Source organism: Solanum dulcamara, chromosome 10 (genome assembly GCF_947179165.1).
Source record: "Solanum dulcamara chromosome 10, daSolDulc1.2, whole genome shotgun sequence".
Taxonomy (NCBI): domain Eukaryota; kingdom Viridiplantae; phylum Streptophyta; class Magnoliopsida; order Solanales; family Solanaceae; genus Solanum; species Solanum dulcamara.
Genome location: NC_077246.1, coordinates 69,887,081 through 69,894,774, shown reverse-complemented (window position 1 = coordinate 69,894,774; position 7,694 = coordinate 69,887,081). Strand labels below are relative to the sequence as shown.

At 30.8% G+C, this 7,694-nt stretch overlaps 1 pseudogene; it reads right to left on the bottom strand.

Moving 5' to 3' along the window:
• Positions 1–5,760: 5,760 nt before the first annotated feature.
• On the bottom strand, positions 5,761–7,503 carry LOC129869926 (protein IQ-DOMAIN 12-like; annotated as a pseudogene).
• Between the last annotated feature and the right edge of the window lie 191 nt (positions 7,504–7,694).

Genomic DNA, 7,694 nt, shown 5'->3' with positions numbered 1-7,694 from the left:
CTAGAATGTTAAATTTTGTATGGTCTTTTGCTAAGGTCAAAATTGAACTCCTAAGTTCCCACACTCAACAAAACCAATAAATTATTTCATTAAGAAAATATAATAAATTTTTGAAAATTAAGATATTTGTATAGAACAATATAAATTTTGATGATTAACAAATAAATTAGGGTTGTAATTAGTTAAGTGAGATCTAGAAAGAATGGGGTATATTTAGACTTTATCTCTTTTTTTATGAGCTAGAGATATTGTTTCTAATAAGTCCTTGACATTTTCAAAACATGATTCGAAAGAAATTGAAAAGTAAAAAGATGTGATGAAAATAGTGACCGTATAAGTAGTTGAGAAAACCAAAGCAAAAGAAATATATTGTGGTAATAAAATTGTAAAATAAGATAGTATTTAGCATAATAATAATAATAATATAATATAATAATAATAACACAAATAGGTGCTCTAAACTAGAACCATGCTCTACCATTGAGAAGCGTGACAACCTACTAACTAACTGTCTATTCTAATCGTATACTTCTATGCTCTCAAATCTAGGTTTTGACCTTAGTGAGCTAAAGATGTCTCGCATCCTATCTAATCACATTTATTCTTTCTCTGTCTACTTCTATCTCTCTTCAAATCTAGTATCATCTAATGCTCACACTTCCTTTGTGGGCATATGTGCTCTTCCTCTTCATATGCCTGAAATATATCAGTTTTGTTTCTCGCATCTCGTCCACCATAGAGGCTACTCTCACATTATCATATATATTTTTGTTTCTAATCTTCTGTCTCCTAATATACCACATATTCATCTACGCATTTTCATTAATTTCTTCTACCTTTACTTTTTAACACATAAATTCTTGATTGGTCAACATTTCACCAGCACAACATAATCGGTTTGATGCATTGTAACTTTGGAATTAACTTAATTGGACATTGGAACAGCCTCATGCAAAAATGCAAGGTAAAACTGCGTATAATAGACCCTTGTGGTCAGACCCTTTTCCAGATCCTGCACACAGCGGAAGCTTTAGTACATCAGGCTGTTTGGTATGTAATAGTATAGAAGAAACAAGTGGGGGAAAGAGTTAGGATTTTTATTTAGAGGCTTAAAATATGAAAAGTAAATACACAAAAAAAATCAAAGAAATTTCAACATTTATTGTATATACATAAAAATTAATTTTAACAATGTATTTACTGTATAATTTTACTTCAAAAGAGATTCAAATCAACCTATTGACTCTATTTAGTTTCGCTTTTGGTCCGGAGCTTAAGTTATATGAATTTTGCTAGTAACCAATTAAAATATTTTGTTTCGTTTTATTTTATTTCTATCTTTTGATAGTAATTTGAATTTTGTTTGGACTATATTTACTAAAAATTGTGTAGATGTGTTTTATTGAGGCAGGTTATGTACTTCAATAAAGACATTTGAGTGTATAGTTCAAGGTAATGAATGTGTAGTGAAATAAGTTGTTCTTATTAAAGTTGTTAATTCATAGTAGTTCAAATTAGCTTTGGTGTATTGTCTTTGAGTTATAACTTTATTTTGCTTATTAAGGTATTTTGTAATTTTTCTTGAAGTGCACTAAAACTTTCGTTATGCGCAAAATTCAAAAAAAGATTGGACCATAAAAGTCTATTATATGAAAACTTACCTGCATTTCTACAAGAGGTTATTTCCACGACTTGAACTCCTGACTTCACATGGCTTGAAGGGCGATTGCAATAGTCGAGTCATTGTTGAGTTAAGAGATTGGAGTTCATCTCTTAGCTAGAAGCTAGGTTATAGGGTTATAATTTGAATATTGACTCATTTAAGTGGAGTGAAATCAAATTTTACATGAATAGACCTTTATTTTTGCATTTTTATGTCACGATGAAGATTTTTCACATAAAAAGTTGCATGTTCATGAATTTATATTATTTCTACTTAATGTAATTAGGTAGAACACATCGAAAATCAAATTAATTAATAATCAAGATATTGCAAGTGTAGCAAACTCTTGGAAAAAATTTAAAAGTGACAACTTCATGCCCCTTCATGTGTCGTATTGGTGCCCAAAATAATAAGTTTCACATATAACTATAACGTTATTTGAATACAGACTATAACAAATGTACCACGTGAATTGGAAATACAAAGATTATTTATCTAACTTTATTATGAGTTTGTTACTATTTGTAACGTAAAAGTACAAATAAAAATTTGGGGAAATCACCTAAATGTACAATATTCAAAAAATATTACCACATAGAGCAACATAATTATTTTAATAATATATAGGAAATTATTTGAATTAAATTAAGTACGGTCCGTACTCTTCTAAAACTCTCACCCCCTATTTTCTCTTCCCCTGTTTCTCTCCAAATTTGCTACACCAATATTCTCTCCAAATTTGCTACACCAATATTCTCTCCAATCTTCTTACCCATAATTTTCTCCAAAATTAGGGCAATACTTACCTTCATAGCTTCTCAACCATGACTTTCTACAACATTAATACTCCAATTTTGGAATTAAGTGATGTGTATTCGGTGGTTATTGCAGAAGAATGGTAAAATTTAGGTGAATGCAGATTTGAATCAGTTGAAGAATATTGTGATTTCTGAGTATAGATCTGTGATTACTTAAAAGTTTGAATGGTTGGATGTTTAATTGTTTGAAGGTTTGAATTAGATTACATACCTAATTCATTAGCTATACACGATTTGTATTCGGTTGTGATTCAATATGAAAGTTAAACATGGTATGAACTACCAAGCTTAGAACTCGTTCTTTGTTACTTTGGTATAGATAACTTTTAAACTAAGGAAACATTAATTAAATACTCGCAAACGTCTTCTTTTTCTTTTCCTGTTTGTTTCTCTGTGAGTTGCTAGTTCACATTTTCTAATGTTCCGATTTCATTTGGTGTTGTTGCTTTTATTCTCTAATGTTTGTTCTTTTGGCAAGTCGTTTCTTCAATTAATTTTGGTTATTGCACTTTTTGTGCTAAATTTTTTGTCAGATCCACATACACATCCAAAAAAACCTAATAGAAGAAATGTGTTTTCTATACAAAAGTTTATTTTGGGTTTTGACAATAGTTTGTCTATGTTGATGTTTTGTCTTTGACGATTTAAGTTTTATATGGTTATAATGTCTCTAGCTTTGCTTAAAGATGAATGGACCATTCACCATGAAAGATAATCAAGAGAAGAGGGAGTCAATGATAGAATTAGTTATAAATAATATTGTTTAATGTGTGTGTAATGTAGTTTTTGTTCAAATTTAATTCATTTTTTGTGGCCTACAAATCACTAAAGGTTGGTTTCATTAGATACAAATTTCATTCATGTCTAATTCTCTTCTAATTCAAGTTTAATGTGTATGTAATACATTTGTTGTTCAAGTTTAATTCATTTTTGTGGCCTACAGATCACTGAAGGTTGGTTTTGTTAGCTACATGTTTCATTCGTGTCTAATTCTCTTCTAATTCAAGTTTAATGTGTGTGTAATACCTTTGTTGTTCAAGTTTAATTCATTTATGTAGCCTATAGATCACTGAAGGCTGATTTCATTAGTATAGATTTTATTCGTATCTAATTATCTTCTAATTCAAGTTTAATGTGTGTGTAATATATTTATTGTTCAAGTTTAATTATTCGTGTCTAATTCTCTAATTCTCTTCTAATTCAACAAAAAAATATGCAAGAGAAAAATATGGCTAATCTGGCTATACTGCTTTACTTCAATGGCCGATGGAATTCTAGCAACAAATATATTAATTTCTTGGCAGATGGTGTGTTGATAAATACGGATTCAACATTTGCTAGCCTCGTTTCTGTGACTACTGCTCAATTCTTAATAGACACATCAACAAGTAAAGTTGAGATCAGATATAAGATTGATGAAAGGTCTCCTCCGATTCAAATTCATTCGTGTCGAATTCTCTTTTAATTCAACTTTAATAGCAATTTCAGGTAAACATGAAAGAATCAGCCTAACCAAATCTGACTACACATTCTATACTAATTCTGACAAGCCCTTGTTAGTTCTACTCTGTTTTTTTTACTTCTCTCTTGCTTGACCTGGGGGCTTCAATTGTATTTCCACATTCTGGGATATATGACAATATGTTAGGCTAGAAACAACTTCTGAATGTCAGAGGTGAGATATATCAAATCAAAACGAAGCTGATCATTTCAAGACAGGTTTCAGCTGTTTGTCCTCCTCAAGTGAAATCATTCCCAAATGAGATGGGTTTTCAAGCATCATCTTTGCTACCAAATAACCACTAATTGACAATGTTTGGTATTTACGATCTTGCTTGTCTATGAATCAGCCAAGTTTTCCATCATAATATTCAGGCCACCCATCCTTCGACAATCGTTGTTCAACAAGTTCAATGGCACGCCTTGCAATCTGAGGCCTCCCAGTCTTGATACATGCTACTTTGAGGAGCCATAGAAGCATTGTATCCAGAGACAATCAAATATGAGAGGGACCTAACACAATCTTGGAGAAGATACAAGTTTAATTAATTTTTTGTGGTCTATATATCACTGAAGGTTTTTTCATTAGCTATAATTTTCATTCGTGTCTAATTCTCTTCTAATTCAATTTTAGTGTGTATGTAATTCATTTTTAGTTCAAGTCTAATTCATTTTTGTGTTCTATGGATTATTGAGGCTTTTTCAATAACTATATTTTTCATTCGTGTCTAATTCTCTTCTAATTCAACTTTAGCGTGTGTGTAATTCATTTTAAGTTCAAGTTTAATATCAATTTTGTGTTTGTGTAGATCACTAAAGGCTTTTTCAGTAGCTACACTTTTCATTCGTGTCGAATTTTCTTCTAATTCAACTTTAATTCATTTTTCATTCAAGTTTAATTCATTTTTCATTCAAGTTTAATTCATAATGCAGGTTTCAGTTTGATAACACTACTGAAACACTTTTTCATTAACGTAGCTATGTATTCGCATTATAAAAAAAGAAGAAGATATATTTTACATGAACAAAAAACTATATTAAAAGTGTATTTTACATGAACAAAAATCATCTTAAAAAAGATAGCTATGTATTGCATTATCAACTTTAATATGTATGCAATTCATTTTTCATTCAAGTTTAATTCATTTTTCATTCAAGTTTAATTCATAATGCAGGTTTCAGTTTGATAACACTACTGAAACACTTTTTCATTAACGCAACTATGTATTCGCATTATAAAAAAAAAGATATATTTTACATGAACAAAAAACTATATTAAAAGTGTATTTTACATAAACAAAAATCATCTTTAAAAAGATAGCTATGTATTGCACTATAAACTTTAATATGTATGCAATTTATTTTTCATTCAAGTTTAATTCATAATGCAGGTTTCAGTTTGATAACACTACTGAAACACTTTAACATTAACGTGTCATCAAACATGTCCTCATTTAAAATTAATTCTAATAATACTAAATGACAAGAATTTGAAAACATCACTATGACTAGCTTTGATAAAAAAATGGGACAAGTTCAAATCATCAACAAATGCACGGAGAGATGCAGTTCTACTAAAATCACGAAAAAATACTATTATTATGCTGATAATATATATATATACACATTGTGGCAAGTCTATGAAAGTGTTAAAATCAGTAATAAAAGATGTGCACTGCTTTCATCAATCAACTGTAGATAGATTATTCAAGAAGTTTGAAGCTTCAATTATAGCTTCATTTTCTGATTGTTTTCATGTCCAGAAGTAATGCTGCAAATCTAGGATTTTGTCTTGAGTGAAAACAAGTATTTCATCAAATGCTCTCGTTTGTCAATGGCTTCTTCTCTTCTTGACCACAAGGCTTCACTGTCTTGTTCTGAAGCCAAGTTGAAATTCGAAGCCTTAAGGCTCTTGCATTTTAGCTGCCAAAAAACAAAACCATATTACAGTTATAAAAACAATAAACAAGTTTAATTTTTATTTGGAGGTTCAAACCATAAAAGTCAAAATAAGATATGTTAGTAGGTGTCTTTTATAGTTGAACCAATGTTTGAAAAATTAATTAGACAAAGGCTGAATGATTGCTTTTACCTTTAGTTCTTTAGATTTCATAATTTCCCTTGGACTATTGATGAGTTTCTTGTCATTATTGTCATGATAATCTTCTAAAGTAGGGAGTTTAATTTGATGAACTCTTGTGTTTGGCTTTTGATGAAGTGACGACATGAACTTCAATTTGGCAATAAGTCTTTTTCTGACAATTTCACCTCTAATCACTGCTTGAAGCTTCACAAGACCCTTTATAGCACTTAATGCTTTCTTGGCCTGCACTACATTTCACAATGTCAGAGATTAGGCACCAGTCCATTTCAGCAAATGTCAGATTTTTTTTAGAAAAATGAAGATAGTAAGTAGCCATAAACACCAACATAACTTCTTAAAAATATGCCTAGCTATATAAGAGAAGAGTTTAATAAGCGGAGGGTTTTCCGACAACCAAAAAGCTTTTCTCCCCAACCAAGGTGAAGACTACCTACCCTTGGGAATTCTTCTGCTTGCTATGCATTACGAGCTTCATACATAGTTGTGCTCCTTTAATATGATAGGAAGAAAGAGACCAGCCTCATTTCCATATCAATCTTTAGTTACTACATTATCTCATTTAGGTTGTGTAGCTCAGTTGGTAGAGCACTAGCCTACCTTACACTCTAATACTATTAACAAGGATCCATAGTAACCTTCAAAGATGACTCTTTGACCTTAAACTTGTGTAAGGGACTTCACCCTTTAGTTACAAGATACTACTTAAGTTCTAAACTATATGTTTGAATAATCTTGAAAATAATTAGTTTAATTAATTTATCAATAGATGGTATGAAGATCTTCAAGACTGTTATTGCAATGACTGCAGTGTTTTCCTTATTACCCTTTTAAGTTTGTGGTGAATTACTAACTAATTTTCATCCTTCTGCATTCAAATGCATGTCTGCGACAAGTTCACAATGAAATTATATGAGTGAAAACACTAGATACACTATGCATTATGGAAAACTCAAGAACCCCCGGTGAGGATGTCTTACCAGGTGAGCACGATAAGCACTTTGAATTTTAATGACAATTTGTTTGTGTTTCCTTTTTAATTCATTTGGAGCATTCGGATCAGGAATAATAAATAAAATGGAAACAAGATAAAATCTTATATCAAAACGATAACATCAGCAGCAGCATTGGCAGCAACTGCAAAATCATGTTTCCTTTGCTGTTCTTTCGCCTCAGTTAATGTTTGCTGAGGAGCTGATGTTATGGCAGGACATTTCCTCAACTTGAACTTTTTCAAAAAGCAGCATTTTCATCTCTTTGGTTTCTGAAAGATTTTTCATAATTTCTAGTTTAGATACCCAAAGATTACTCACCGGTAAGTAACAAAATCTTGAAATTCAAACCTTTTGATCAGCTATTGGTTCTGTTTTAGGAATGGAAAGTCTCTTGGCAAAGGTAAACCAGTTTCTTCTCTTTCCCATTTTAGAAATTCATGAGTCCTTCAGCAAACAAACAGATTTATCAAACACATGCCACCTTCTGTTTTCTGAAAGATTGAGAGAAGTGTTTTAGAGGATATAACAAAATGCTGCAAAGCTACAATATGAAAACAAGAATTGGCTCAATAGGATAACTCGATGCACAAAGCATCTCGCGTAATATATAAGAAAAT